The sequence below is a fragment of the Salvelinus fontinalis genome, chromosome 16, assembly GCF_029448725.1.
Source record: "Salvelinus fontinalis isolate EN_2023a chromosome 16, ASM2944872v1, whole genome shotgun sequence".
In the NCBI taxonomy this organism is placed as follows: Eukaryota; Metazoa; Chordata; class Actinopteri; order Salmoniformes; family Salmonidae; genus Salvelinus; species Salvelinus fontinalis.
In genome coordinates, this window is record NC_074680.1 from 9,838,187 (window position 1) to 9,850,666 (window position 12,480).

Here is a 12,480-nt window from a genome sequence, read left to right on the forward strand (position 1 = left end):
TGAGTATTACACCGGACATCTACAAGTGCATGGCTCTAATACTACAGGTAACCTAGCTTTTAAGAGGTTTGGGCCAGTAAATTAAAGGTTGCTGATTCGAACCCCCCAACACTACTCCCCAGGCGCCAATGACAAGGACGTCAATTAAGGTAGCCCCCCGCACCTCTCTGATTCAGAGGGGTTGGGTTAAATGCGGAAGACACATTTAGGTTGAATGCATTCAGTTGTGCAACTGACTAGGTATCCCCCCCACTTTGCCTTCCCAGCATGGTTTGGCATAGAGTATTCTCTTGAAACTGCACCACATCTACCGTAGTAGTCTAAAATGTCTGACCTCAAATCAACCAGGGCTTGGATGTTTTTGGGTACATTGATCATGACCACAAAGGATCTCAAGTAAAATCACTACAATACAATAGATATATCATCTGGCCAATATGTGCAGGGGAATAGAAATAAATGCACATGATTTTGATATTTTACGAATTGATATATAGACAGACATTTAATTTCTAAACAGTATCACTGAGGGTTCAACCAATTTCATGGATACTGTATCATGAGGATATTATTGCATGGGTTTAGTGTATGAAAGTATATCTCACTGTACAATGAAGCAGTAACGTGTTCCTTCAGAGTTTGTTGAAGGAACTAACCACCCCAAAGGTTTGTTGAAGCCATAAGAGAGTGGAAAGAAAAGGAGAGCAAAAGAGCAGATCATGCAAAATACGAGGAAAGAGAGCTCCTTTGCAAAAAGAGATTTAATGAAGGGAAGTACTCAGTGCTTTGTCTTCAAAAGATAAAACATATCACATAACAAATACTCGGACAGCACGCACCGCGTTTCAACCTATTGGTCTGCCCCAAGCAATGCGTTGCGTGCTCACTGAGTGTTTTCTTAAGCCTTTCTTATGTAGTCTGTTCTGGATATTTTTAAGATATACCACAGAACATTTCTGTTGTGAGTACTTTACTTCCTTAAAGCTTTACATTAAATCACAAAGATTTAAGCTCTTCTTTTTTCTTATTTTGTCAACCCTGTTCTTACTATAGAAAGGATACTAAGTTGTTTCCTGGGGCTCGTAATGATAATTTGTCATAAGCGGGAATCAGTAGCTATTAGGTGATTGCTAAAGGTTTGAATTAGTAGTATTTGTTTATTTAGAACATGGGGCCAATTGAGCGATATAGATTAGCTCAACACTTTGATGTATATTTTCAATTGAGCGAAAAGCTTCTTGCTCTGTTTGGGAAGAACCAGCACCACTACTCCATGTTGGTAGGGTACTTATGCTGGATACTTGAGTCAAGACACCATCGTCATTTTCAAAAACAGGATTCACTCTCAATGTGTTCTCAAAGGCGTAGGGAGCAAGTGTGCCTATAATATAAAGCAGATACGGCTGTAATAACCAAGCTGTAAAACAACAACCGGTAGAGCTATTGGAGCAAAACTCTCTAAAACAACTAAAGGTTAAAAAGGCCTGCTTACACCAAAGTCACTGTCTTTCGGGTCCCGATACATTTCTTGTGTATGAATACCAAGATGCCTATGATGACACAAACCAAGGTGAGGCTTCCCACCAGGCAGGCTATGTAAATGGTTGGGTCTACAGGCAGCAACACGAGCTCATTGCAGCGCACTCCGTGATAGTGCCAGTATTTCCCTACAGGACATCTAAATGTTAAAGAGAAAACAGGATTAGAGTCAACCCTATCAGCTGTTGCTATTCTACTATGGTAACAATACATCAAAAAGCCTTTCGAATTGAACAATGCCTCTAGGCAGGTGCTGGAGCATTGTTGAATACGAAGGGCATCTTGTAGAATTGACAGATCTTTTTTTTTTTTTTTACTGCAAGACAACATCAAGAAGAGCTGTTGTCAGTGTTTCAGTTTGTAGATGGTGAGGACCACAGGGGGTTGGTGGCATCTTAATTGGGGAGGACAGGTTCATGGTAATGGCTGGAGCGGTATGAGTGGAATGGTATCAAATACATCAAACATGGTTTGATGCCATTCCATTCGCTCCATTCCAGCCATAATTATGAGCTGTCCTCCCCGCAGCAGCCCCCACTGGTTAGGACCATAGCTATCTCTGTTTGCTTGATCGTTTAGCTCGGTGGTACCTGCAGGTGGCTCCATGGCCCTGGATGATTTCACAAAGGCCCCCGTTGAAGCAGTAGTGTGGCTCTAGGTTGCAAATACTCTGGCAGGGCAGACCATCCATAGTGCTGTAGCCAGGGTCACACAAGCACTCAGCCTCCTCAGTCCAACTGTTTACCATACATTGGGAAAACTCATTGCAGGCTAAGAACTTGCAGGGAGTTGCTTGGTCAGCTAAAATGAGTAAGAGGATAAATCATTTGCATTAATTAAATGCTGTCCGCCTGTCTCTCCCTGTTTTGTTCCTTCATTGTCGTCACATGCAAAGGACAAGCTAGAGGACACATTCATTGACGTGAATGAATGCGTCTGCTTTAAATAAGGTGCAGGTGATTAGGTTTCAGACAGAGAAGTGCTTGTGAGGTTTTATTGGATAATCATTTTTGACATGATTCGCAGAGGACAAAGCTGTGGCATGCATTCTTTTGACCTTTCCAGATTGAGCATTCTAGAAGTACAGTATAATTAAGGCATGGGACCTCTAGTATGCCATAACTTAGATAGGAGCTGATTCTGTCTATGGTATCCCCCATCACATAGGACAGTGAGAACTTTCTGAGGCCAATATAGAGATATCTTACCAGGTTCTATGTCCAGGTAGCGACTGTCAATCTCAATGTCTAGTCGTTTGGATGCAGTGTTGCAGAAGTCTTCGAGCACACAGTGCACGGCCTGTGTCACGTTATGTGGCACATCTTTGTCTAATTTCATCTTGCTGTTCACCACAACACTACCATTCCTGAAGTTGAGGATTTCCAATTGCTTAAATCCTGTCAAATTAGATTGCAGATATGGGAGAATCTGGAAAAGAGGGGAAAGAACAAATGTATTATGTATAGAGCACACATTTAATGCTTCGTCAATTTTCTTTTAGTCACATTTGTCTTTCCACTCTCTCATGGTAATTTGACTACTATTTCTGTTGACATTCAAAACTATATGATTTGATTGGCTTTTAGTTTCAAGGAGGAAAGAGTGTTGGTTGGCTAGTTTCTTCTCAAGACGGCATTATGGCAAATCAAATAAAATGATGGCAAACATACCATTTCGATTCAAAATGATTATGGTCATTTGGGACACGGTATGACAATTTGGCATACAGTATTTTACATGGTCATCTTAAAATCATCCCCAATGCCATCTCCATGAAGGACTAGTGAATTCATATGGTGCCTGGGAGCATAAAAGTTCAATTCAATGTTTTATTTGAAAAGTTCCACTTTTATCTCTCATTTGACCGTTTCATTTCAACAAAACTGCACATCTGTTTCCTCCCAGGACCAAGATTGGGAGAACATTATCTGGAGAGGACCACACAGTCTGTCAGTTCTACATCTATACAGGTTGGAACTGAGCAGTTGTATTCAAGTCAGCGTTTTTTTACTGATAAAATGCATGTGTACATAATCTCATTCATCACAATAGTAAAATCCTGCAAATTACAAGGAAATTATCAACATTACCAAATGCTACAGTTGAAGTCGGAAGTTTACATACACCTTAGCCAAACACATTTTAACTCAGTTTTTCACAATTCCTAACATTTAATCCGAGTAAAAAATCCCTATTTAAAGTCAGTTAGGATCACCACTTTGTTTTAAGAATGTGAAATGTCAGAATAATAGTAGAGAGAATTATTTATCCGGAGAGGACCACACAGTCTGTCAGTTCTACATCTATACAGGTTGGAACTGAGCAGTTGTATTCAAGTCAGCGTTTTTTTACTGATAAAATGCATGTGTACATAATCTCATTCATCACAATAGTAAAATCCTGCAAATTACAAGGAAATTATCAACATTACCAAATGTAGCACAAAACCCAGCATTAGTTAGCTAGATGTTAGCTAGGTGTTATGGACAGTCAAGCAGTGTTTGTTCCACGTTAAAAGAGAAATAAAAGGTTCAAATGTAAGAAACCGGGAATGCAAGGCCATTGAGACCTGTACGACAACCAATCTGTCCGTGAAAATCTGTCCAAGAATCAAATACAAAAACCAGCAATACAACAGTTCAAATCCACCAGAACAATCTCAAATCCGTCAAGCTCTATATTTTAGACATATCTATGGCATCTCCATGTATCATGTCCATGATTGGCAATTTAAAAAATGTCCCTGACTGCCAGCGAGAATAAGACTGAGCATTGCTATTATAGCTGCTCTCTCAGTCTTCAAGAGTAAGGCACCTGTGCATTTAGACAAGTAACTGCAGGAAAACCAATTACTGTGAGGAGAGTCTACGATGCCTTAACTCAGCTGTCCCATTGTCACGTTCCTGACCTATTTATGTTAGTTGTTATGTGTGTTAGTTGGTCAGGACGTGAGGTTGGGTGGGCATTCTATGTTATCTGTTTCTATGTTGGTTTTGGTTTGCCTGGTATGGCTCTTGATTAGAGGCAGGTGGTTTGCGTTTGCCTCTAATTAAGAGTCATATTTAGGTAGGGCATTCTCACTGTTTGTTTGTGGGTGATTGTCTCCTGTGTCCGTATGTATGTTCGTACCACATGGGACTGTAGCGTTTGTTTGTTTCGTTTCGATGTCGTCTGTTTCCTGTACGTAAGTTTATGTTTAGTTATGTAAGTTTATGTTCAGGTTTCGTCAACGTCGTTTTCTTGTTTTGTAGTTTGGAAAGTGTTTTGTTTCGTGTTACCATCTTCATCGCATTTATAATAAAGATGGCTTATTTCCCAAATGCTGCGTATTGGTCTGAAGATCCTTCTCTCCTCACCTCATCCGAGGATGAGGAGAGCACCAGCCGTTACAGAATCACCCACCACGCTAAGACCAAGCGGCAAGGGAAAAATAAACGGAGTAAGGGACAGGAGAAAAACAAGGATTTCTGGACATGGGAACAGATAATGAATGGAGAAGGTCCCTGGGCTAAGGCAGGAGAAAATCGCCGTTCTCAGGAAGAGAGGGAGGCAGCTAAAGCCCAGGAGCGGTGGTTTAAGGAGGCAGCAAGGAGACGTGGCTGGAAGCCCGAAAAGCCATGGGAGCAGCTGGAGGCACTGGGGAGTGCAGAGGCTACCGGAGAGAGGAACCGGAGCTATGAGGGAACGCGTCTGGCACGGAAGCCAAAAAAGCCCGTAAGTAATTCCCAAAAATTTCTTGGGGGGGGGGCTAGGAGGTAGTGGGCCAAGGGCAGGTAGGAGACCTGCGCCCACTTCCCAGGCTTACCGTGGAGAGCGGGAGTACGGGCAGGCGCCGTGTTACGCAGTAGAGCGCACGGTGTCTCCTGTACGAGTGCATAGCCCAGTGCGGGTTATTCCACCTCCCCGCACTGGTAGGGCTAGATTGGGTATTGAGCCAGGTGTCATGAGGCCGGCTCAACGCGTCTGGTCTCCAGTGCGTCTCCTCGGGCCGGCATACATGGCACCTGCCTTACGCATGGTTTCCCCGGTTCGCCTACATAGCCCGGTGCGGGTTATTCCACCTCCCCGCACTGGTCGGGCAACCGGGAGTATTCAACCAGGTAAGGTTGGGCAAGCTCAATGCTCAAGAGAGCCAGTACGCCTCCACGGTCCGGTATTTCCGGCACCACCTCCCCGCCCCAGCCTAGTACCTACAGTGTATACACTACGCACTAGGCTACCAGTGCGTATCCTGAGCCCTGTTCCTCCTCCACGCACTCTCCCTGTAGTGCGTGTATCTAGCCCGGTGCCTCCAGTTCCGGCACCACGCACTAAGCTACCAGTGCGTCTCCAGAGCCCTGAACACACTGTATCTTCTCCCCCTACTAATCCTGATGTGCTTGTCCTCAGCCCGGTGTCACCAGTGCCGGTACCTCGCATCAGGGATAGAGTAGGCTTTGAGAGTACAGTGTGCCCTGTTCCTGCTCCCCGCACTAGTAGGAAGGTGCTTGTCATTAGCACGGTGCCTCCAGTTCCGAAACCACGCACCAGGTCTACAGTGCACCGTATCCGGCCAGAGCCATCCGTCTCCCCAGCGCCATCTGAGCCATCCGTCTCCCCAGCGCCATCTGAGCCATCCGTCTCCCCAGCGCCATCTGAGCCATCCGTCTCCCCAGCGCCATCTGAGCCATCCGTCTCCCCAGCACCATCTGAGCCATCCGTCTCCCCAGCGCCGTCTGAGCCATCCGTCTGCCATGAGCCTGCAAAGCCGCCCGTCTGCCATGAGCCTGCAAAGCCGCCCGTCTGCCATGAGCCTACAGAGCCATCCGCCAGACAGGAGCCGCTAGAGCCGTCAGCCAGACAGGAGCCGCTAGAGCCGTCAGCCAGACAGGATCTGCCAGAGCCGCCAACCAGACAGGATCTGCCAGAGCCGCCAACCAGACATGGTCTGCCAGAGCCGCCAACCAGACAGGATCTGCCAGAGCCGCCAACCAGACAGGATCTGCCAGAGCCGCCAACCAGACAGGATCTGCCAGAGCCGCCAACCAGACAGGATCTGCCAGAGCCGCCAACCAGACAGGATCTGCCAGAGCCGCCAGAGAGCCATGAGCAGCCAGAGCCGTCAGAGAGCCATGAGCAGCCAGAGCCGTCAGAGAGCCATGAGCAGCCAGAGCCGTCAGAGCGCCATGAGCGTCGAGAGCCGTCAGAGCGCCATGAGCGTCGAGAGCCGTCAGCCTGCCATGAGCGTCGAGAGCCGTCAGCCTGCCATGAGCGTCGAGAGCCGTCAGCCTGCCATGAGCGTCGAGAGCCGTCAGCCTGCCATGAGCGTCGAGAGCCGTCAGCCTGCCATGAGCGTCGAGAGCCGTCAGCCTGCCATGAGCGTCGAGAGCCATCAGCCTGCCATGAGCGTCGAGAGCCGTCAGCCAGCCATGAGCGTCGAGATTCGTCAGTCAGCCATGAGCTGCCCTTCAGCCTAAAAAGGCTAGATACCCAGAACTGCCCATCAGTCCAGAGCTGTCTCTCTGTCCGGAGCTGCCTTTCAGTCCGGAGTTGCCCCTCTATCCTGATCTCCCTCTCTATCTTTATCTACCTCTATATTCTTATCTATCCCTCTGTATTGATTTATCTCTCTGTCCCGGTGTTGTCCTTATTGGGTATGTTATTAAGAGAATTTTGTGGGAGAGAAAAGAGGGTGGACATTCTTGGAGGGAGGAAGTTAGGATGGATTATGGTGGGGTGGGAACCGCGCCCGGAGCCTGAGCCACCACCGTGGTTAGATGCCCACCCAGACCCTCCCCTAGTCCTTGTGCTGGTGCGTCCGGAGTTCGCACCTTGTGGGGGGGGTACTGTCACGTTCCTGACCTATTTATGTTAGTTGTTATGTGTGTTAGTTGGTCAGGACGTGAGGTTGGGTGGGCATTCTATGTTATCTGTTTCTATGTTGGTTTTGGTTTGCCTGGTATGGCTCTTGATTAGAGGCAGGTGGTTTGCGTTTGCCTCTAATTAAGAGTCATATTTAGGTAGGGCATTCTCACTGTTTGTTTGTGGGTGATTGTCTCCTGTGTCCGTATGTATGTTCGTACCACATGGGACTGTAGCGTTTGTTTGTTTCGTTTCGATGTCGTCTGTTTCCTGTACGTAAGTTTATGTTTAGTTATGTAAGTTTATGTTCAGGTTTCGTCAACGTCGTTTTCTTGTTTTGTAGTTTGGAAAGTGTTTTGTTTCGTGTTACCATCTTCATCGCATTTATAATAAAGATGGCTTATTTCCCAAATGCTGCGTATTGGTCTGAAGATCCTTCTCTCCTCACCTCATCCGAGGATGAGGAGAGCACCAGCCGTTACACCCATGCCTGTATACAAAGAGATAAGAGGCATTAAAGGAGCTCTATCTGATCTGGTTACTCCACTTATCACTGGCAGTCAGAGGGCCAGGTCACTATGGGCCCCATACAACCTCATTTAACACACAAACAGAGCACCATGCTCCATACTATAGTAAGGCCTGCAGCAAATGGACTGCTAGACAGGTGCACTTCTCAGGTACTGTACATCCATTTGTCTCAACATTTCAAATCAACAAGTTAGCCACCCTCGCTGTGCTGTAGTCTTAACATCCTGCTTTGCTCGTTCCGTATAGCAATAACCTTGCAATGTTTGTTTGAGAAAATAACTGAAAACTGTAGAGTACAATATGTCACTAAAATAATGTTTTTCTTAATATCAAATTACGTACACAAACCTACAGAATGTAATTGAATGCAGTCTATGACAAACCCACCCATACTTATCCAAATGTTACACTTGAATCTACTGGTTCTTCTGGGATGTCCTGGTGAAACCTCCCTACCATAGTCTCAATTATTGAACATGTAAACATTTTCCAATCAATCATATAGGTAGTGTTTTTGTATGAAGTTACTTAAACCTCCATATCCAATGTATAGGTTGTTACACAAACCAGTAGAGACAGGAGTAAAATAAGTCGTATTACAAAAGGGAAGCAGGGATACATCACAAATGGGCTATAAACGTTTAACAGAAATTTGATTCTTCGTTTAGCTGGGCCTGAAATAGAACTACCTAGTAGTTGTTTTGTATTGAAATATTGTTACATTCGTTTTCATTGTTTTTCAAGAAATCTGTTTAAACTTAAATGGATGCAGCTGTGTTACACAACCTAATTATTCAACGATCAAATCACTTGGAGTTCTTAGTAGTCAATTAACTGACTTGCCTGGTTTAGTTGAGGTTACCTCATATACAATGATCTAAAAGCAATGCAGATCACCATTTTCGAAAGGATAAATCCAGGGATCGCTACGATGTTTGTCCTGCATCGCAACATTGCAATGCATTAAATGCATAGTAAAACCTGATTACGAAACAAGTTTGACCTATAGTATTCCAAACATCTTATCTCATGATTGACAAATACCCTAGCTTAATATGAGCTGACTGACTTATGTTTTCATGTATCTTATATTACTACAATATAAAGTAAATGTTAGCTCTTAAAACAGAATTTTCCATTCCAAGACTGTACCAGTAACTTTCTATCCTCCAGTACTGTAGGCTTCTTTGTACTCTGCTGCGTCTGCCTCCCTGTCAGTAAGAGCAGGCAATCCAATTTGTATTGATATACACTGAGTTATACACCCAGTCGTGTGAAATCCATAGATTAGGGCTTAATTGATTTATTTCAATTGACTGATTTCCTTCTATGAACTGAAACTCAGTAAAATTTTTGAAATTGTAGCATGTTGCATTTATATTTTTGTTCAGTATACATATACAATACATTTGGAAAGTATTCAGACTCCTTAACTTGTACCACATTTTGTTACGTTACAGCCTTATTCTATAATGGTTTCCATTTCCCCCCTCATCAATCTACACACAATACCCCATAGTGACAAAGCAAAAAAAATAGAGATTTTTGCAGATGTATTAAAAATGTAAAACTGAAATATCATATTTACAATAAGTATTCAGACCTTTAACTCAGTACTTTGTTGAAGCACCTTTGGCAGCGATCACAGCCTCGAGTCTTCTTTGGTATGATGCTACAAGCTTGGCACAGCTGTATTTGGGGAGTTTTTCCCATTCATCTCTGCAGATCCTCTCAAACTCTGTCAGATTGGATAGGGAGCGTCGCTGCACAGCTATTTTCAGTTCTCTCCAGAGATGTTTGATCGGGTTCAAATCCAGGCTCTGGCTGGGCCACTCAAGGACAGAGACTTGTCCCGAAGCTACTCCTGCATTGTCTTGGCTGTCAGCTTAGAGACATTGTCCTGTTGTAAGGTGATCCTGAGCACTCTGTGGCAGGTTTTCATCAAGGATCTTTCTGTACTTTGCCCTGCACAATACAAATTGGATCGTCTTTCCCTAGATCCTGACTAGTCTCCCAGTCCCTGCCGCTGAAAAACATCCCCACAGCATGATGCTGCCACCACCATAGGGATGGTGCCAGTTTTCCTTCAGATGTGACGCTTGGCATTCAGCCTAAAGGTTTCAATAGTGGTTTCATCAGACCAGAGAAACTTGTTTCTTATGGTCTGAGAGTCCTTTAGGTGCCTTTTACTGAGGAGTGGCTTCCGTCTGGCCACTCTGATTAGTAAAGTGCTGCAGAGAGATGGTTGTCCTTCTGGAAGGTTCTCCCATCTCCACAGAGGAACACTGGAGCTCTGTCAAAGTGACCATCGGGTTCTTGGTCACCTCTTCTTCCATTTAAGAATGATGGAGGCCACTGTATTCTTGGGGACCTTCAATGCTGCAGAATGTTTTCTTTGTACCCTTCCCCAGATCTGTGCCTCGACACAATGCGGTCTCGGCACTCCACGGATCATTCCTTCGACCTCATGGCTTGATTTTTGCTCTGACATGCACTGTCAGCTGTGGGACCTTATATAGACAGGTGTGTGTCTTTACAAATCATGTCCATCCATACTAAATTTACCACAGGTGGACTCGAATCAAGTTGTAGAAACATCTCAAGGATGATCAATGGACACAGGATGCACCTGAGCTCAATTTTGAGTCTCATAGCAAAGGGTCTGAATGCTTATGTAAATAAGGTATCTGTTTCATATTTTTAATACATTTACCAAAAGTTATAAAAACCTGTTTTCGCTTTGTCATTACGGGGTATTGTGTGTAGATTGATAAAGGGACAACATATACAGTACCAGTCAAACGTTTGGACACAGCTCATTCAAAGGTTTTTCTTTATTTTTACTATTTTCTACATTGAAATCAGGCCTTCATGGACAAATTGCTACAAAGAAACCACTACTAAAGGACACCAATGAGAAGAAGAGACTTGCTTTGGCCAAGAAACACGAGCAATGGACATTAGACCGATGGAAATATGCTTTCCAACTCATCCCAAACCATCTCAATTGGGTTGAGGTTGGGTGATTTTGGAGGCCAGGTCATCTGATGCAGCACTCCATCATTCTCCTTCTTGGTCAAATAGCCCTTACACAGCCTCAAGGTGTGTTGGGTCATTGTCCTTTTGAAAAACAAATGATAGTCCCACTAAGCCCAAACCAGAAGGATGGCGTATTGCTGCAGAATGCTGTGGTAGCCATGCTGGATAAGTGTGCCTTGAATTCTAAATAAATCACTGACAGTGTCACCAGCAAAGCACCCCCACACCATCACACCTCCTCCTCCATGCTTCACGGTGGGAACCACACATGCAGAGATCATCCGTTCACCTACTCTGCGTCTCACAAAGGCACAGCGTTTCGACTCAGGACAGACTCAGGACAGAACTAAGGACAGATTTCTACAGGTCTAATGTCCATTGATCGTGTTTCTTGGCCCAAGAAAGTGTCTTCTTCTTATTGGTAGAGGTTCTTATTATAGAGGATTCTTTGCAGCAATTCGACCATGAAGGCCTGATTCACGCAGTCTCCTCTGAACAGTTGATGTTGAGATGTGTCTGTTACTTGAACTCTTTGAAGCATGTATTTAGGCTGCAATTTCTGAGGCTGGTAAATCTAATGAACACATCCTCTGCAGCAGAGGTAACTCTGGGTCTTCCTTTCCTGTGGCAGTCCTCATGAGAGCCGGTTTCATCATAGTGCTTGATGTTTTTTGTGACTGCACCTGAAGAAACTTTAAAAGTTCTTGAAATCTTCTACATTGACTGACATTCATGTCTTAAAGTAATGATGGACTGCCGTTTGTCTTTGCTTATTTGAGCTGTTCTTGCCACAATATGGACTTGGTCTTTTACCAAATAAATAGGGCTATATTCTGTATACTACCCCTACCTTGTCACAACACAAAAAGAAGGAAAGTAATTCCACAAATGAACTTTTAACAAAGCACACCTTTTAATTGAAATGCATTCCAGGTGACTACCTCATGAAGCTGGTTGAGAGAATACCAAGAGTGTGCAAAGCTGTCATCAAGGCAAAGGGTGGCTACTTTGAAGAATCTCAAATATAAAATATATTTTGATTTGTTAAACACTTTTTTAGTTACTACATGATTCCATATGTGTTATTTCCTAGTTTTATGTCTTCACTATTATTCTACAAACCCTTGAATGAGTAGGTATGTCCAAAATGTTGACTTGTACTAATATTAATAATGGTGTGTATAGACAGTATGGACAGTATATAAATAGAAAAGGTGTGTAAAGCAGTAGTTACTGTAAATAGGATGAGCCATGACTACAATACAGTACACTCAGTATACAAAACATTAAGAACACCCGCACTTTCCTTGACATATAGACTGACCAGATGAATCCAGGTTAAAGATATGATCCCTTATTTATGTCACTTGTTAAATCCACTTCAATCAGTATAGATGAAGGGGAGGAGACAGGTTAATGAAGGATTTTTAAGCCTTCAGACAATTGAGACAAGGATTGTGTATGAGTGCCATTCAGAGGATGAATGGGCAAGGCACATTTTTTTTGTCCCTTTCAACAGGGTATGGTAGT

At 44.0% G+C, this 12,480-nt stretch overlaps 1 pseudogene; it reads right to left on the minus strand.

Moving 5' to 3' along the window:
• The window catches only part of LOC129812483 (interphotoreceptor matrix proteoglycan 1-like), a 59,276-nt pseudogene that overhangs the window by 2,922 nt on the left and 43,874 nt on the right, over window positions 1-12,480 (minus strand).